Here is a 21,447-nt window from a genome sequence, read left to right as displayed (position 1 = left end):
CGTGTGTGTGTATGTTTATCATGGGGGAGAAATTTGTGAGTAGAAGCAGTGGATTGAGAATCTGGATAATAAGAAAATATTCTATTGATCCTGGCGATTTTAATGTAAGATAGGAGCTGGTTGTCAACTGATTTAATCAGTGGGTATTTCAGTATGAGGCATACTTGGTGACTAAACTTTCACGTGATAATCTGAAGTGAATATTGACATAGAATTAGAATTATAACTCACATAAATTCACACAAAACATTTTTACATTGCCTACTGATTTTTGTGCATATAACCAAGAAATAAAGTGTATGGCGGCCACCTTTCTCCAGGGATTTATAGGGTAATTAGACAAAGTCTTCTAATAATTATAAAAATAAGAACTGAAATAACAAGTACATATTCTGAATTATAAAAATCATTCAAAGTAACAAAAAGTTTATAACTTTGATCCCAATAACCTAATTTTCTTTTTAAAATAAAAGTGTTGGAGGCAAAAGAAAAAAACCAAAAAAGCCATAACTAAACCAAGTACAGATCAAGGAAATAGGAATGCGAAACAGTGCATGTGTGTGTGTATGTGTGGCCATGCCTATAGGTATAGTTGCGTGTGAATTTAAGTGAACACATTTACTAATTGAATAAAATACAGTAAGTGTTTGTATATGTATATGCATGTTTGTGTTGTATTTTGGAGTTGTTATTCAGCTTTTACAGAATATTCAAATAGAAAACCAAATAGGATTGTCACCTATATTGCATAAATAACCAGAGAAAAGTCACTTAAGTGGCTATAAAAGAAATGTTGAAAATAAATGCAGAGAATTATATTTAAAGTAAGAATGCCCACATGTATTCATGTATTACAGTCCCCAAAAAGCAATTCAGCAGAAGAAATTGCTTTTAGAGCTTGGAAAGATTTAAAGTGTTGCCATTAAAGTTTGAGTTGAATGTTACTCCATGAAAAGGATATATCCTTAAACACTGCTGCCCTGTGCACCAGCACATAGCTCACTTTGTGGACAAAGACATAAAGGCTCCGATATTGGACCTGTTGCTGGTTAGAACTGTCTTGATAAATGGAATCTAATAAAACTAAAGAGCTTCAGAACAGCATAAGAAACTACTATCAGAGTGAACAGGCAATCTACAGAATGGGAGAAAAATTTTGCAATCTATCCATCTGACAAAGGGCTAATATTCAGAGATTACAAAGAATTTAAACAAATTCACAAGAGAAAAACAATCCCATCAAAAAGTGGGCGAAGGAAATGAACAGACACTTTTCAAAAGAAGGCATTTATGTAGCCAAAAACATATGAAAAAAACTCATCATTACAGAAATGGTCATTACAGAAATGCAAATCAAAACCACAACGAGATACCATCTCAGGCCAGTTAGAATGGCGATCATTAAAAAGTTAGGAAACAACAGATGCCAGAGAGGATGTGGAGAAATAGGAACACTTTTACACTGTCAGTGGGAGTGTAAATTAGTCCAGCCATTGTGGAAGACAGTGTGGTGATTCCTCAAGGATTTAGAACTAGAAATACCATTTGACCCAGAAATCACATTACTGGGTATATATCCAAAGGATTATAAATCATTCTGCTATAAAGACACATGCACACATATGTTTACTGCAGCACTATTCACAACAGCAAAGACTTGGAACCAACCCAATTGCCCATTAATGATAGACTGGATACAGAAAATGTTGCACATATACACCATGGAATACTATGCAGTCATAAAAAAGAATGAGTTCATGTTCTTTGCGGGGACAAGGACGAAGCTGGAAACCATCACTCTCAGCAAACTAACACAGAAACAGAAAACCAAACACCACATGTTCTCACTCAGAAGTGGGAGTTGATCAATGACAACATATGGGCAGATGGAGGGAAATATCACACACTGGGGCCTGTCAGGGGGTGGGGGCCAAGGGGAGGGATAGCATTAGAAGAAATACCTAATGTAGATGACAGGTTGATGGGCAGCAAACCACCATGGCACATGTATACCTATGTAACAAGCCTGCACCTTCTACACATGTATAACTTAAGTATCACAAAATAAAAGAAATGTCTTCGTTAATAATATTTCTCACCTTTTCTAGATATAAATTTAATTCACAGTTGGGCGGGGCATGGTGCCTCACACCTATAATCCATGCACTTTGGGGGGCCAAGGCGGGCAGATCACTTGAGGTCAGAAGTTCAAGACCAGCCTCGGCAACATGGTGAAACCCCGTCTTTACTAAAAATACAAAAATTACTACTCGGGAGGCTGAGGTAGGAGAGTCGCTTGAACCTGGGAGGCAGAGGTTTCAGTGAGCCAAGATTGCGCCACCACACTCCAGCCTGGGCAGTAGAGCGATGCTCCATCTTAAAAAAGATAAAAATCAAAATAAAATACAAAAATAAAATTTAATTCACAGTTGTAACCAGCCTAAATTAAAAATATTTCTTAAGAAAAAGATTGAGACTTTATGTTTTAGATAATTGTGTTTTTATGACAGAACACCTACACACACACACACACACACACACACACACACACAAACTAAACTTTTTCTGTTATATACCAAATCATACTTTTATTAGTGTGGTTAATTTTATTTTATCTTTCTCTCTGTGCTTCTCTCACTCATCAATTGATCTATTATCTGTCTCTTAGTAAATCCATCCATTCATCCTTCCATTCAACCTTCTATTACTTTTAATATTTTTAAATAAACTGCCTTATTGCTCTGATTTGTATTAATGTACACTGGCAGAACATGAAATGACAGAAAGACTTTTATTTGTATGGAATCTCCTGAAATCAGCTAATAATTCACTATGGACTCTATTTACTCAGATTAATAACTGTGCAGAAATGTCATTATCTGAAGAACACAAATCTGGGGACAGACAGAATTTTAATCATGGGCTCTGTCATTGACTGACTGTGTGACTTTGGTTGCTTAAATAATCCAGACTCTAGTCTTCTCAATTATAAAACAGGAATAATAATGGACTTAACTTTATTATATGTTAAGCAACATACATTGCTTTGGGTATTCGGAGACGATAATTAATTGCCATGGATTAGGAATCTGAAATAGAGGCTTGAATTCCCAGGAGTGAAACAAATTTAGCAATACTTGCATGACTATTGGAGAACCAGGCCACTTAGCAGGTATACATATGCCCCTCTGACTACCTCCTAGATATTTTCTGCCATGTCAGCAGTAGGCAGAGGACCAGTTGGCTTAGTGTTTATATTGTTTACATGTGGCAGCTCGAACAATGTGATATGAATATGAACTAAGGAGGGAGACACTTCACATTTAACATCTGTTCTTCAGTTTCCCCAACAAGATGCCTCCAAATGTGAAAGGAAACTAACTCATCCATAGCAAGCTGAGAAATGAGTCTAAACAACTGATATTTTGGAACAACATATTTGACACTTGTGAGGTCCACCAGTTGTGGCTTAATCAAGAAAGCCATTAGATATTCACAGTATCCATCTTTTAGGCATACACATCTAAAACACACATCCATTTGTCTTATTTTAAATCCATATTTTAATTTTCAAAATATTATTTCATGGATATTTTGCCACACAATTATGCTGGCTTTTATTATTTTCTCCCCTTGTGTGTAAAAGAACAAGAGAATACAAATTCCTTGGCATGTCAGTTATTTAGTCACTTCACATTTTGATATTTTCAGAAGTCATAAGAGGATTCTTCTCTCACAGATGTGATTATAAAACACATTTGATTTACCAACTTTTAGTCTTCTGTTTTCTACAAATTAACTCTCTTGTGCAAATGGAGAAATAGCATATGTATTTGGTACTAAGCTTCCCTCGTAATTGTCAGAACCTCAGCAGGTCTGATTTTATTGTTCCGTAGGAACTGGGCTTTTTTAAAAAATCAGACCATATGATGATTTTGATATTAACACTCTTCTGAAAGACTAAGTGAATGAACTAGTCATCTATACTCACTGATTAAAAACAAAGTAAGACAAACGTATTCCATAGTATAGTACTTTGGGTTTGTCTAATTTTTTTTTTTTTTTTTTTTTTTTTTGAGAGGGAGTCTCGCGCTGTCGCCCAGACTGGAGTGCAGTGGCCGGATCTCAGCTCACTGCAAGCTCCGCCTCCCGGGTTTGCGCCATTCTCCCGCCTCAGCCTCCCGAGTAGCTGGGACTACAGGCGCCGCCACCTCGCCCGGCTAGTTTTTTGTATGTTTTTTTAGTAGAGACGGGGTTTCACTGTGTTAGCCAGGATGGTCTCGATCTCCTGACCTCGTGATCCGCCCGTCTCGGCCTCCCAAAGTGCTGGGATTACAGGCTTGAGCCACCGCGCCCGGCTGGGTTTGTCTAATTTTTTAAAAAAATCATTTACAAATGCCATTTCTGAGGGACAATAGCATTTCTCTAGGATACATCTATGTACATGCAACTGAAAAAAACGGCTTTTGTATTTACTTTATCTCTTGCAGGAGTTGCATAGCTACATAAGAATATTGTAATGCAAGAGGCACATCATAAAAGCTGATTTGTTATATGTTATGTGCATGTGTATTTGTGTATTTACAAATTGATAGCATACTCACTGTTGTTCAGTAGCATATCTTGTGATGAATGATGAAACCAGTACAAATTAGATGTGAATTTGACTTATGAACTCTTCACATCCACTACCTCATAAACATTACAAGCTAGAGAATGTAGGGACTTGAATCCACAAACCACATATGTCAAGATTAATACATTATGTTTTGATTACTTGAAACTGCCTGTACAATTGAATTTACAGTTGTTTTTTAAAAAAGAAAATGGAACTGAGAAGAAGTGCTACAGCAATCACACTTTGTGATTTAAAAGAAAATAAATACAACTAGTTCAAGCTCAGAAAAACAAAAACAAAAACAAAACAAAAAACTATGGGAACTTTATTGCCCTTATCTATACTCTCCCACCTGCAAGAAAAAATGCCTCTCCTCACAATGAATAACACTAGGTAGAGGAAATATCTCTGCTTAGTTTTAGAAGGAAGAGAAAAAAAAAAAATTGTGAAACATTCATATGTAAATAAGAATCTGAAGGAAAAGGCAATGTGGAGAATAGGGCCTGATTTCACCGCTGGGAGGGAGATGCAGCCTGGCAGGCTCACAGTGACTGTTTCATAGTCAGAGCCATCTACCCAAAGGTAGAAACCAAAGCAAGTGTAAATCAGAAAAATGATCCTCAGTACATTATATTTAATGTCAAAACATACTTTGTAGAATTTGTGAACTGCAATCTTATTTTGAGAGCTAATCTAGAATTATGATTATATTTGGAAGCTTGATTCTGTTTGCCTCATTTGGTCCATTTGGTTGTATATTAAGGCTTGAACATAAGGTTTGTGATATAAAAGTGTCTTTAAATAGGTTCCATGACATTTAAAGTTATCTGCTGGGAAATAATCAACTTTTTCAAATTCATAATAGCCTTACTTTGGGGAAATTGGTTTTGATATGATGAGCAAATGGATCACTAAAGATCACTGAGGTGGGAAGTAGTGATGGGAAGCAGTCATAGAAACCACTAACATATGTCATGGGTAATAATATCAGGTATTTTGATGCTAGTGTCAATGAGATCCAGCATGCCAGTTAATTTCAAACAAAATAAACAACAACAAACACTTTGATTGTGTTATACAACTTGCATTCATTATTTTTTATTAGCTGTAATCTACCTGTCTGTTTATCCATTGATTGATTCATCAGTGTGTGTATATGTGTGTGTACATTTCAGAATGGAACGAGTGATGCAAATCATATTCTTTCATGCATAGGTATTTGTAGAGGGCCTGCTGTGTGCCAGATATTAAGCAATTGCACTTGAGTAAAATAGTGTTTAAAAACTACTCACTGCCTTCAAGGAGCACAGTGTCTAACTAGGGAACTCAGACAAGTAAATAGGCAATTATAGTGTAGGATAGTTCTGGGGATCAGAAAATGAAAGTTTCAGCAGCAGACTCAGAAACAAACATTTTTCTCTGACCTTCTCCCATCCTCTTGTCTCTCAGTTCTATTCTCCCATAAGGCTAGCCATGGAAACTAGAATCTCTCTTCCACAACAGTGGGTCATAGTAAACAGAACCCCTTTTCTTCAAAGCCAGCCATAAAACCAAAATATATTAATCTAATTTTTCCTCCACCTTATCTGTGTAAAAACTGGCCATAAAGAAATTATCTGACTTACCTTGGTTGACTGAACATCTTAAGACCCCCATTCCAAAGATTGTGCTACCCTGTAACCAGAAGAAGAAAACAACACATGCTTAGAAATGTCAAGAAAAATCTAGACTGACAAGCCTTGCGGGGTTTCCCCACCCAGTCTATTAGCACCATTAGATGATATACCTTTCTTCCAATAGTATCTCTACACAGCTGTCCATACTTTGTTAATTTCCCCTGTATGTTAGGGTCTGCCTTTGGAAGGTTGCCATGTATATTCATTAAATGAATTTCCAAGTCTTTTTTTCCTCCTAATATGCCTTTTGCAACTAGATTTTTTAGTAAAACCGCAGTGGGACAAGGGCCTTGGTGTCCACAATAGCAAGTCTTATAATACAAGGTTAAGTACAGAATGAACCCACAATGAGGAACATAAGATTTGAGGAGCTTAATGTAAATCATGGAATTTGCCAATTGTTTCCCAATGAAAACAATAGCATACAGCACATATTTTACTGAAGCAGAGATAATACCTTCTTACACATTAATTTTATCACTGATAAAATGATTAATTTTATCATTAATTTTAAAGTGAAACACAATGGTCATTACTTGCCCAAGCTTAAGAGGCTATTTATTAGGCAGGGCGTGGTAGCTCACACCTGTAATCCCAGCACTTTGGGAGGCCGAAGTGGGCAGATCATGAGGTCAGGAGATCGAAACCTTTCTGGCCAACATGGTGAAACCCCATCTCCACTAAAATACAAAAAAAAAAAAAAAAAAAAAAAAAAAATTAGCTGGGCATGGCATGCACCTGTAGTCCCAGCTACTCAGGAGGCTGAGGCAGGAGAATTGCTTGAACCTGGGAGGCGGAGTTGCAGTGAGAGGAGATCGTGACACTGTACTCCAGCCTGGCAACAGAGTGAGACTTTATCTCAAAAAAAAAAAAAAAGAAGCAGCTAATTATTATCAGAGTTGTGAGTAGAATCCAGGACTTCAAATATGAATCTAGTGCTTTTTGCATAAGTTATGCTGCTTCAATTTACATTTGTTTCTTAAAATAGTAGAAATAAGTGGAAATGAAACATTTACAAAGTGATATCTTCTTGCTTGTTTTTCTTTTATTTTTTTCTCCAGTTTGCAATGAAATCAGTATAACAAGTAAAAATGCAAATAGATAACTAATCAAATTAATGGCTTACACCTGAAGAATAACATTATATAAATGCTACTACTGATCTTAGAAGTCCCATCCATTTCAATGACAGCTATGTTTGGGAATTCCACAACTCAGTCTGCTCTTAGTATGGATGAAGGAAATTGTTTCTGTATCTGGCCAAACTAATATGGAGTTTGGGATACATTCTGTTAAATTATGTACTTTGATATGATGTAATATAATCCAAAATAATACATTTATGTTACATATAATGTTTCATTAGAGATTTAATGAACAAACACTCTGATCCCCCTCTGTGATACTATTTTTAGAAGAGGCTCGTTATTATGATTAAATATAACTTAATATAGGTGTAGGCTTCCTAGGTTAATAAAGACCAGAAAAATGAATTGGTCATTCTAGAACTTTGTTCTCAGCTGGAGGAGAAGCGATAACATCGATAACATTGTAGGCTCACTCTTGGCTCTAATTGACACTCAGAATAATAGGATTGAATACTAAAGCTCATCTCAACCAAACTGGATTGGCAATAATGCCTTTACATCCACAACTGATTTACAGGTTAACTGTAAGACCAGTACCTTTGTTAGGGAGGCAGATCAATTTTATCCAAAATATATGTTTAAACTTATTAGCATTTTGGCTCTGAAATCAGTGAAGCCTGTGAATCTCTTCCAACATTCACTAGCTTGCTGAGACTGAACATTTCTGAGATGCTCTGAGTTCTGGTTATTTTTTTGTTGCAGGAAGTCAGGGACCCTGAATGGAGGGACCGGCTGAAGCCGGGGCAGAAGAACATAAATTGTGAAGATTTCATGGACATTTATCCCTTCCCCAATCAATACTCTTGTGATTTCCTATGCCTGTCTTTACTTTAATCTCTTAATCCCGTCATCTGAGGATGAATGTCGCCTCAGGACCCTGTGATCATTGTGTTAACTGCACAAGTTGTTTGTAGAGCATGTGTATTGTTTGTAGAACAGTATGAAATCTGGGCACCTTAAGAACAGGTTAACAGCGATTTTCAGGGAACAAGGGAGATAACTTTAAAGTCTGACTGTCTGTAGGCCAGGCAGGACACAGCCATATTTCTCTTATTACTGAAAATGGGTAAGATAAATATCGCCGAATTCTTTCCCCAATAAGGAATATTAATAATTAACAGCCCTGGGAAAAGAATGCATTCCCAGAGGAGGCCTCTGAATGGCCACTCTGGGAGTATCTGCCTTTATGCAGATGTAGATAGGGATGAAACACGCCTTAGTCTCCTGCAGCGGCCCCAGGCTTGCTAGGATTAGGAAATTCCAGCCTGGCAAATTATAGACTGGTTCTCTGCTCTTGAACCTTGTTTATCAATGACAATGTGTGCACAGCTAGACATGGAAGTTCATTAGTGATTCTAATTTTGCCCTGACCTTGTGATCTCGCCCTGACCTCCTGCCTTGTGATCTTTTGTTGCCCTTAAAGCATGTGATTTCCGTGACCCACACCCTATTCGTGCACTCCCTCCCCTTTGAAAGTTGCTAATAAAAACTTGCTGGTTTTACGGCTCAGGGAGCATCACAGAACCTGCCAACATGTGATATCTGCCCTGGACACCCAGCTTTAAAATTTCTCTCCTTTGTACTCTTTCCCTTTACTTCTCAGAGCAGCCAACACTTAGGGAAATAGAAAAGAACCCATGTTGAATATCAGAGATGGGGTTCTTTAACTCTAAAATAGATGGAAAAGTTCAGGAAAGAGATCAAGAATTTTTGGTATATACAAAGTACTAAGTAATAAATGTAGACTCATTAAATGTGAAGGTAGAATATAAAAACAAAGTGGCTATAAAGGAAGTTATCTCTTTGAAATTTGTGAAATCTGGACTTTACCAGTCTAGAGCAGAGGTCAGAAAATGTTTTTTTTCAATTGGCCAGATAATAAGTGTTTAGTTTTCTGTAGGGTACATAATCTGGGTTCAACTCAACTCATTGTAGCAAAACAGCAGCCATTAGTATATGTAAATAAATTTAAATGGTTGTATTCTCACACACCCAAACAAAAAGTTTACTGAAACAGATAGGAGGGAGTGACATAAGCAAGATGTTGCATTTGGCAACTCCAAGCTTCTGTCCCTCCACAGAAATATTGAAAAATGAGCAGAAGTCATCAGAATCAACATTATCAGAACACTGGAAAACAGACAGGTTTATGGCAACACAGTGAACACTAAAGCATTAAAAAGTCAACGTAAAAATAATAAAAAATCATTTTTTTATTTTTAAAAAAAGCAGTTTTACTTTCCCTTTCTATAACCACTCCCCAGTTGAAGAGCAGTCTTGCAGACAGCAGCCCACATTCCCAGTGTGAGAGAATAGTCCCTGTTTCCAGAGGTAGAAGAGACAACTTTATTTGCAGATTATTTTGGCTCATTTTAACTTACATGGGGGCTACCTGAAGGGATAATGTAAGGTACTTTCATCTGCTTTGTCTATTGCACAGCATATCCAAGTGGTAAACATGGTGGGAATTGTTTAAATATATTGTTGGACTCCTAAGAAACCCAAGCTTGAGGCAAAAGACATTTAAGATATATAAACAAACATCCAAGGCCTGGAAACACAGTAAGAACAGAGATTTTCCTTGGAAAATTAGGGTAATAAAAAATACCCATGAGTTAGGAGAGATTTGAAAAGCCTCATACACGCCAATTATACAGTGCATGTTCAAAAAGACCTAAGAAGTCCTTAAGTTTTATAGTGTTTTGGAGCTTTGTTTTGTCTGATACTGATCCCTAAACTTTTATTTTTTCAACCTTTATTTTAAGTTCTGGGGTACATGTGCAGATGTGCAGGTTTGTTACATAGGTAAATGTGTGCTGTGGTAGTTTGCTGCACAGATCAACTCATCATCTAGTTATTAAGCCCAGCATCCGTTAGCTATTCTTCCTGATGCTTTCATTCCTGCCAACCCCTACCACCCTTAACAGGCCTCAGTGTATGTTATTTCCCCCCATGTGTTCATGTGTTCTCACGGTTCAGCTCCCACTTATAAGTGAGATCACACAGTGTTTAGTTTTCTGTTCCTGCATTAGTTTGCTGAGAATAATGGCTTCCAACTCCATCCATGTCTCTGCAAATGACATAATCCTGTTCCTTTTTACAGCTACATAATATTCTATGGTATATATGTACCACATAATCTTTATTTAGTCTACAGATCCCTAACCTTAATGCAAGTCTGGCTAAGTGTTTAAAGAGGTAATCAGGACGGAGCCAAACAGTAAAGAAAGAGGTTGCTTGGTTGTTGTTGTTTTTTTTTTTTTTGGTTTCTGGTGTTCAAGAAAATTCTGTCAAACACTAGCTGAACAAAAGCTAAAGAACAAAAACTTTATTCAAAATATATGCAACAAACATATTTGCTGAAAAACAGTAGAGAAAAGTCATTATACCAAGAGTTTACTATAGCCTTCAATAATTACAAATGAGCAAATCCTGGGAAGCAGGAACATTGATTTCCAGAATCACACTGTAATATTCAAGTGTCCATTTTTTAACAAAAAAATCACAAGGCATACAAAGAAATGGGAAATACAACATATTTAATAGAACAAAATAAATTAACAACTACCATCCCTAAAAATATCTTTAAAATTGTAATTACCAGCAAAAAGATTATTTTTAAAAATTGTCTTAAACATGCTCAAATAATTGAAGGAAAACTTGAACAACCAAATAAGAAAAATCAGAAAAATAATAAGTGAACAAAATAAAAATATCAATAAAGAAAAACTATAAAAGGAGTCAAAAATTCTGGAGCTTTGAAGTATAAAAACTGAAATAAAAAAATTAAATAGAGAAATTCAACAAATTTTACCAGTCAAAAGGCAAAATCAGGAAATTCACAATAGGGCGATAGAAATTATCTATTCTACCTATCAAGTCTAGAAGTAGAAAAGAAATAATAAAAGTAAATGGCACCTAAGGGGCTTGTGAGATGCCATCAAGAAGACCAACATATGGAGGAGAATCCCAGAAAAAGCAGACAGAGAGAAAAGGCAGGACAAATATTTGAAGAAATAATGGCTGAAAACTTTCCATATTTGATGAAAGATATAAATATACAAATTCAAGAAACATGAATAAACACCAAGTAAGATAAAGAGATCCACACTGAGACATACAGTTGTCAAATTATTGAAAGCTAAAGACAGACAATTTTGCAAGTAGCTAGGGAAAATAAATTTATTATGTACAAGGGATTTTCAATAAGATTAAGAACTGATTTCTCATTATCAATGATAGAGGTCAGAAGATAGTAGAATAATATGTTTTAGTCCTGAAAGAAAGACCAAAAACAATAACAATTGCTTACTGAGAATTCTTTATCTAGCAAAGCATTCTATCATAAATGAGTAAAAAATTAAGACATTTACAGAGAAACAAAAGATGAGGGAGTTTATAACTTGCAGACCTGCCCTATGAAAAATGCTAAAGAGATTCCTTCAGGTTGAAATGAAAAGACACTAGACAATAACTTAAAGGTGAATGAAGAAATAAAGATTTCTTGGAAAAAGTAAGTCCATAGGCAATTATAAAACTTAGTATTATTTTATTTTTAGTTTATAACTCCACTTTTATTTTCTACATGTGTTGAAAAAAATTTATAAAAATATTTATAAATTTATGTTATTCAGCACAGAATGTATATGAATGTAATTTGTGAAACAACATGAAATGGGTAAGGGGACTGCACAGACATGGAGTGTTTCGTGCTATTGAAATTATGTTGGCATTAACTAAAACATAGATGATCATAAATTTAAGATATTAAACAGAATCCTTATGGCAGTTAGAGACAATATTTTTAAAATGCAGACATAAGAAAATGACAAAGGTTTTAAAACATTTCATTATAAAAAATCAACTAATCACAAAAAAAGTATTAAGGGAAGAAATGAACAAAAAATTATAAGCCATACAGAAAACAAAAAGCAAAATGGCAGTAATAATTCTCATCAATAATTTCTATAAAAGTAAATGAAGTAAACTTTCCAATTGAGAGGCAAAAGTTAGTGTAATGGACTTTAAAAATCATACAACTACATATTTTCTATAAGAGACTCCATTTAGATGCAAGCCACAAATAAATCGAAAGTGAAAAACAGAAAAATATATTCCATACAAATGGTAACCAAAAGAGAGGTTTTGTGGCTCTACTCATATGACATGATTTGACTTTAATTTAACTACTGTTATAATTGGAACAAAGGCATTAAACACTAATAAAAGTATCAATTATTGAGAAGATATAACAATTGTAAATATGCATACACTAAACAACAGAGCCCCCCAAAATATACAAAGCAAACACTGGCAAAATTTAGGGAAAGAAGACGTAGTTCTGCAATAATAGTTGGAGACATCAATGGGCCACTTCAGATTCCTGATAGAAAATCTGCAACAAGGAAATAGAGGAATTAAACAATAGTGTTTGTATAAATCAACTATACCTAATAGACATACACAGGACATTCCACCCAACAACAGCAGAATACATGTTCTCTCTGATAGCCCATGTGTTTGGCAACAAAAAATTCTTCAATACATTTTAAAAACATTAAACTTATACAAAGCATCTTCTCAGAGCACAGTGGAATGGAACTTTAAATCAACAAGAAAAAACTGGAAAATATACAAATATATGGCAATTAAACCATGGGCGCCTTTTCAAGCAATGGATCAAAGAAGGGAAATTACAAATATCTGAAGATATGTAATAACAACACAACATACTAAACTTAGGAGATGAAGCAAAAGCAGTGCTCAGATGAAAATTTATAGTTGTAAGAGCCTACATTAAAAAATGTACAAAAGATCTCAAATCAATAACATAACTTCAGACTTTTATGAACCAGAAGAGAAAATTAAACACAAGTAAAAGAGAGGAAATAATAATAATTAAAATAGAAATAAACAAAATACAGGGCAGGAATTATAGAGAAATAATAAAACCAAAGTTGATTTTATTAAAAAATCAACAAAATTGACAAATTAATCCATACTGATAAAGAAGAAAAGAGATAATAAATAACTGAAATCAGACATAAAATTGGGGCTATTACTACTGACCTTATAGAAACAAAAATGATTATGAGGATAATATGACCAAATTAGGCCATAAACTAGATAACCTAGATGAAATTGCTGAATTTTCTAGACACACATTACCTAAGCTCACTCAAGAAGAAATAAAAAATATATGTCAACAGACCAAAAACAGATAAATACAAGTCATAGTAAAAAACCACCTAATCAAGAAAAATCGAATACCTACCTACCTACCAGATTTTTTTTTTTTTTTTTTTTTTTTTTTTTGACGGAGTCTCCTCTTGCCCTGGCTGCTGGAGTGCAGTGGTGCGATCTCGGCTCACTGCAAGCTCCGCCTCCCGGGCTCACGCCATTCTCCTGCCTCGGCCTCCCAAGTACCTGGGACTACAGGCGCCCGCCACCACGTCTGGCTAATTTTTTTGTATTTTTAGTAGCGACGGGGTTTCACTGTGTTAGCCAGGATGTTCTCAATCTTCTGACCTCGTGGTCTGCCCGCCTTGGCCTCCCAAAGTGCTGGGATTTCAGGCGTGAGCCACAGAGAATACCAGATCGTTTTAATGGTAATTTCTAGGATACATTTAGAGACGAACTGGCAGCAATTGCTTGGCAAACTTTCCCAAAAACAGAAATGGAGATATTACACATTAATTCATTCTATGAGGCAAGTATTCCCCTTAGTGTAAATTCAGATGAAGAGATCATAAGTAAAGAAAATTGCAGGTGAATATTCTTTGCACATATAAATGCAAAAATCTTTACCAAATACTAGGAAACCAAATTCATAAACAGGATATTATGCCCTATGACCAAGAAGGATTTATCTTATAAATGTAAGGGTAGTTCAACATAAGAAAATCAATGTAAAGCAGCACATTGAAATTACCGATGTAATACAGCAAAGAAGAAAAAAAAAGAGATGAATTCATTTGACACAGAAATAGCATTTGACAAAATTCAACACACCTTCATGATAAAAGTCACTGAGCATATAGAAGGGAATTTCCTTAACTTAATAAAGGACACTCTAAAAGTATCCCCAACTAACAACATATTCAATGGTGAAAGACTGAACACTTTTCTTTAACATCAGGAACAAGACAAGGATGTCTGCTTTAACCACTAGTGAACATTGCAACTTCTAGCAGAGCAATTAGCAAGACAGACAAATAAGAGGCATTCAAACTGGAAAGGAAGAAATGAATTATCTCTCTTTTCAGACTACATGTTTCTATATATATATAAAAAATCTGAAAAAAATCCATCAGAGAGCTACCAGAGCTGATAAAAAATTAAGCAAAACTGCATATTACAAGGTCAACACGCAAGATTCATTCATATCTCTATATGCTAGAAATAAATAATCCAAAAACAAAATTAGGAAACAAATTTCATTTATGATAGTATCTAAAAGAACAAAATACCTAAGAATTAATTTAATGAAGAATGTGAAAAGAACAAAGCATTACTGAAAGAAATTAAAGAAGTTTTAAACAAATTGAAAGTAACCCTATGTTGATGGATTTGAAGACAAATTAATAGTGCTAAAATAGCAGAACTACCTAAGCTGTCTAAAGATTCAATACGATATTTAGTAAAATTCCAACAGTCATTTGACTGAAACGGAAATGCCAATTCTCAAATTCCTAGAATTGTACATGGAAATCCTAAAAAGCAAAGACAAAGTTGGAGGACTCAAACTCTACCATTTCAAAACTTATCAAAAACCTGCAGTAATTAAAATAGCATGGAATTAGCATAGGATAGGTATATAGATAAATGAAATAGAATTGAATCCAGACATAAACCCATATATTTATGGAAAATTTATTTTCAACAAGCCTGCCAAGTCTATTCAATGGGCAAAGAAAAATCTTCAACAAATGATGTTAGGACAACTGAATTTCCAAAGGCAAATTAGGATTAGGCTTCATCCCATATACCAAAATTAACTCACACCATATGTAAAATTGTACTCATACTATATACAAAAATTTATTCAAAATGAATCAATGACCCAAATATGAGAGCCAAAACCAGATACTCTTAGGGATAAATCTTTATGAACTGGGATTTGGCAATGGATTTTTAAATACAACACCAAAAATACCACAGCAACAAAAAATATATAGATAAGTTGAACTTTATCAAAATTAAAAACATTGGTTCATCAAAGGACATTATGAAGAAAGTGAGAGACAGCTTACAGAATGGAAAAAAATTTGCAAATCATGTATCTCATAAGGATTTAATATCTAAAATATATGAAGAATCTTTAAAACTCAATAACAGAAGACAAAGAATCTATTTTTTAAATTTCCATAGTTTATTGGGGAACAGGTGGTGTTTGGTTACATGAGTAAGTTCTTTAGTGATGATTTGTGAGATTCTGGTATGTCCATCCCTGATCATTAGTGATGCTGAGCATTTTTTTCATATGTTTGTTGCCCATTTGTATATCTTCTCTTGAGAAATGTCTATTCATGTCCTTAGTCCACTTTTTGATGGGATTGTTTGTTTTTTTCCTTGTTGATTTGTTTGAGTTCATTGTAGATTCTGGAGATTAGTTCTGTGACTATTTTTTCCTGCTCTTTGGGTTGTCTGTTTACTCTCCTGACTGTTCCTTTTGCAGTGCAAAAGCTCTGGTATAAAAATAGGTGCATAAACCAATGGAACAGAATAGAGAACCCAGAAATAAACCCAAATACAGCCAACTGATCTTCAACAAAGCAAACAAAAACAAAGTGGGGAAAGGATACCCTTTCAACAAATGATGCTGGGAATAATTGGCTAGCCATATGCAGGAGAATGAAACTGGATGCTCATCTCTCACCTTACACAAAAATCAACTCAAGATGGATTAAAGATTTAAATCTAAGACCTGAAACCATAAAAATTTTAGAAGATAACATTGGAAAAACCCTTCTAGACGTTGGCTTAAGCAAGGACTTCATGAGCAAGAACCTAAAAGCAAATGCAATCTAAAGATAAATTGCTAGGAATTAATTAAAGAACCTATATTTAAAATGGGCAAAGAACTGGTACAGACATTTTCAAAGAAAATGTACAAATAGCCAACAAGTATATAGAAAGAGAGTCAACATCATTAGTCATTCAGGAAATAAAAATCAAAATCGCAATGAAATACTATTACACTACTTCGCAACGATATTTTTTTGAGACAGAGTCTCACTCTGTCAACCAGGTTGGAGTGCAGTGGCACAATCTCACCTCATGCAGGCTCCTCCTCCCAGGTTCAAGCAATTCTCCTGCCTCAGTCTCCCGAGTAGCTAGGATTACAGCTCCCAGAATTACAGCAAATTTAGAGAGACTCTAGCGCAGGCACGTGGTGAAAGAAGATTTATGGACAGCAAAAGGAAAGTGAGATACAGGAACAACTGGATTGGTTGCAGCTGGGCCTTTGCATTATTTGAACATGGTTGGAACTGTTAGATACATTTATATATATATAATATATATTTATTTATGTGTATATTTATATATATATGAAAAACACATTTTAACTAGCTTCTGCACTCACTCCTTTATCACTTTTTTACTTAGTGCAGATTTAGAACAATGTGAAGAGTTCATGAGCTCACATATTCTCCCAAGTTCAGTTAACAACACCAGCTTGAGGTTGCTGTACACACTTAATAAAATGTGCTAATATTTAATAAAACCAATATTATTAATAATTTCCTTATAGACCCTCCACTCTTTCCCTTTTTCACAAAAGCAAATCTCCTCTCTTTATGAGGCTCAGATTGGAGGGTTTATGCCATATTTATTTTAATACACTGACTTTGTGAAGATATCCTGAGAGTTCTAGAATTTTTCACATCAACAATTTTCAGATTGATTTATTCCCTGTCCTTTTTTTCATTTGTAACTGTTTATTAGGACTTGTTATATATCAGACATTTTGCTAACAACTTTATAAGCAGTATCCCATGTAATCCTCAAAATACTCTATGAGGAATTTTTGTTATTTATTCTCCTTTACAGGCAAGGAAATCTAAATCTCATCTATGTTCATTACCTGTTCCAATGTTACAGAGGAGAAGGGTGATGGAACTGGAATTTTAGTTCCATCCAGGTGATCCTACATCAGCTCTCACATTTAATCTCTTCCCAACTTTGTCTATTTCTTTTCAGCTGATAATGATTTCATATGTGTGATTGATTTTGCCTGACTGAGCCAAACTGTATTAGCACGTTATTAGATTAGAATAACTTAATCCCTTTACTTGGAGAAAAAAAAAATCAATTAAACAACTACATTGATGAAGCAGAAGAGCTGTTCCCTTGTCTACAGGCAAGGGAATCTAAATCTCAACTAAGTTCATTACCTGTTCCAATGTTACAGAGGAGAAAGGTGATGGAACTGGGATTTTAGTTCCATCCAGGTGATCCTACATCAGCTCTCACATTTAATCTCTTCCCAACTTTGTCTATCTCTTTTCAGTTGATAATGATTTCATATGTATGATTGATTTTGCCTGATTGAGCCAAACTGTATTAGCACATTATTAGATAGAATAACTTAATCCCTTTACTTGGAGGAAAAAACAAATTAATTAAACAACTACATTGATGAGACAGAGGAGCTATAGAATACATTAAAAAATGTATTCCAGCATTTTTTAAGTGTGATCAACGGACCAACAGCATCCACATCATACACAAAAGTATCAGAAATGCAAATTCTTGGGTACCATTCCAGCATGAATGAATCAGAAACTAAGGAAACAGCAATCTGTGTTTTAACACGTCTTTTAAGTGAATTTTAAATTCTAAAATATATTAACCACTGCCACAATCAAGAGGTCAGCAAATTAATGAACATGAGTCAATCTTAGGCACCTCCTATTTGTTTGTTTTTTAAAATTTTAATATGATATACATACATCATTAAAAAATTTTAAGTGTATAATTCTATGGTAGTAATTACATGCAAAATATATGAACATCAGAACTATCTATTTCTAAAATTAGCTCATCACTCCAAACAAAAACTATACTCATAAAATAGTAGCACCTTTTAACTCTCCCTCACATCCTCATAATCACTAACATATTCTTGGTCTCTATGGATTTGCCCATTCTAGATATTTCATATATTTGGAATCATATAACATTTATCTTTTTGAGTCTGGCTTCTTTCACTTAGAAAATGTTTTTAAGGTTCATTACACTGTAGTGTGTATCAAAACATCATTCTTTTTATGGCTGAATAATAATCCTTTGTATTTATGTATGACATTTTGTTCATCTATTCATTGATTAAAGATTCATCTGTTAGGGTTTTTCTGTCTTTTGACTATTGTAAAACAAACATGCTGCAATAAACACTGGTGTACAAGTATCTGTTTGAGTCACGCTGGAATTATTTCGGGTATATACCAAGAATTGGAATTATTCTGTGTTTAGCTTTTTGATTAACCTCCAAATTGATTTCCACAGTAAGCGTACAATTTGATATTCCCACCACCAATGTAAGCGTCTTTAACTTTATCCACCATCTTGGCTAACCCTTTTTCCTCCCCCTACTCTCTCTCTCTCTCTCTCTCTCTCTCTCTCTGTATCTATATATTATTTATTTATTTATATTACAGTCATCCTAATAGTTGCAAAGAAGGCCAGGCATGCTAGCTCATACCTGTAATACCAGTACTTTAGATTATATATAAATATACATTATATATATATATTTTAAGGCAAGAATAGGCTGAATTATATATACATCTTGCTGTTTGCAGAGACCATTCTGGCTTATCATTACAGATGACTTGTTTTTTTCTCCTGTAGAAGTAACACACTTCACTACTTTTGAAGACGGATTGTTACATTGATTCTATGAGTGTCGTTAAGAGAAAAATTTCAACCAAATTGAAGTAGTACGAGCAATGAACGATGGGCGAATCAGGTGGCACCCAGAATTACAGCAGATTTAGAGAGACTCTAGCGCAGGCACGTGGTGGAAGATTTATGGATGGCAAAAGGAAAGTGAGGTACAGAAACAACTGGATTGGTTACAGCTGGGCCTTTGCCTTATTTGAACATAGTTGGAACTGTTAGCTACATTTGGCCCAAACTCAGTGATTGGTACAGGTGTGGGCTACAGTTGGCTTACACCTCCACTTGTTATAGTTCACAATGTACAGAAAAACCTTTAGGTTGAACTTTAATATGTAAGGAGGCAGCTTTAGGCTAAACCTGATTTAACAATTTCCCTCTTTGGGTCATTTTCTCAATTTTGAGATATTGACCAAAACTTTAGTTATTGATGTTACTATTACCATGGCTCTTGAAACTTACTGGGAAAGAGCAGAACAGTGAGTCTGGCAAAGATAGGGACAAGGACTGAGTAGAGGGTATATCCTTATGCTGGAACATCCTGTTTACAGAAGAAAAAAAAAAACCTGGTCTGTTCTAGAATCTATGTGTTTCCTATGTTTTCCATAATCAAACACAGTTTGATTACGTTACATTTAGCACAAGCAACCCCAGTTTTGTTTGGTTTGGTCTGTTGGGGCCTAGTGCATGAGCTCAGTCCAAAACAATGACCTCCCATACTTTCCTTTAAAAAAGTCCTTTTTTTTTAGGTCAGGTTCTCACTTAGGTGAGAGAGTGACCAAACTTAGGGCCTTAGCACCACTCTCAGTTACCATCATTTTGGGTTTCTAGTCTCAGCATGTCATTTGTAAGTTATGGTGTCCTCATGGTTGTGCATTTCTTTCAGCTCTTGTCATTCCAGTTAAAGAGAGATCTTTGACATTCTAGAGATGGCTGCATGCAAACATTTAAAACTTTTAAGAGAATAAAGCACACCAGGGAGATTATTATGACTATCAGGAGGATAATATCAAGAGTTTGGAGTATTCTCCTTACCCGGGGTCCCCATAAACCAAACCACCTAAAATTAAATAGATCAAAGAATGAGCTATATAAAGAGTCTACTCACTTAACTAAGGAGTATATTCATTAATCCCCTACCACTTAATCTCTATAATATGTGATGTTTTCTTCATAGGCCATAAGTGCCAGCAACTGTACAGATACTTTTGTTTAGCCAGTAACTAATCTAGAGCAATTCTATTATTTAGCATAACTTTCACAAGAGAATTTTCAGTTTGTCGTGTAAACATAGCCTTACAGTAGAATCTGCTTCAGAGCCTATCATGAGGGATGCATTTTTAATCATTGCATCTTTTATTCCAAACTATGGAAAAAGGACCTAACAAATGATGCCCTTTTAGAAGAGTGAAAGCCTCCCAGCAATGTTCTCCTTAACCCATGATGTGTGTTAAGAGGAGTAAATCAATGTTCTGTTTCTGATTATGAGGCTATGTACGTACCATTAAACTTTCTCATCTACATTGGGCCTTCATCTTTGTCTATTAAGGTATAAGGTTATCCATGTATAAAGCTGGCCGCAAAACCCTTCACAAAAAAAAAGTATACCCCATAAGTGCACACAAGAGAACGCTTTCACTTCTGTTTTTCATAGAAGCATAAGCAAGGGAAAAATAATCAAAGATAAGAGTCTCATGATGGTAGAGAACTCTTGATCTGAGATCTTGGGAAAATCTGCTCACATCAAGGATGCCATCTCTTTCTGGGGAGAAACCCCACTGGTTAGCTTTTCTTTAAGGGTTCTAATGGGTGTACAGTTCCAAGAGTGTAAAGGGAGACTTCTCAGTTGTGAGATTATGAACCCAAGGTTCAAGGTCCTGAAGTTTTGCTGTAGTGTGGATGCCAATGACAGTCTTTCTTTGATGTTCTCAGAAGATCAGTCTTCAGGTTCTAGTTTATGAAGGGGTTGATTGTCTGCAGTGAACCATAAAAACCTTACTTTACCTGGTAAAAAAACACTGTAGTATAATGATCTACTGTTATAATGATGGCAGCAGCACCCCATCTGGAGCAGCCACTGCCATCACATTGGCTACAGTGG

General features: G+C 35.1%; 1 long non-coding RNA gene across 1 annotated transcript in view; it reads right to left on the bottom strand.

The window, feature by feature from the left end:
- Positions 1-21,447, bottom strand: part of LOC103247558 (uncharacterized) — a 60,934-nt gene that overhangs the window by 17,425 nt on the left and 22,062 nt on the right. The window contains exon 2 of the long non-coding RNA XR_012094103.1: positions 6,244-6,292. This is a non-coding gene — a long non-coding RNA (uncharacterized lncRNA). The remainder of the gene's footprint in view (positions 1-6,243; positions 6,293-21,447) is intronic.

This window comes from Chlorocebus sabaeus, chromosome 9 (genome assembly GCF_047675955.1).
Source record: "Chlorocebus sabaeus isolate Y175 chromosome 9, mChlSab1.0.hap1, whole genome shotgun sequence".
Taxonomy (NCBI): Eukaryota; Metazoa; Chordata; class Mammalia; order Primates; family Cercopithecidae; genus Chlorocebus; species Chlorocebus sabaeus.
Note: the sequence above shows the minus strand (reverse complement) of the source record. Positions and strands in the feature narration are given on the sequence as shown.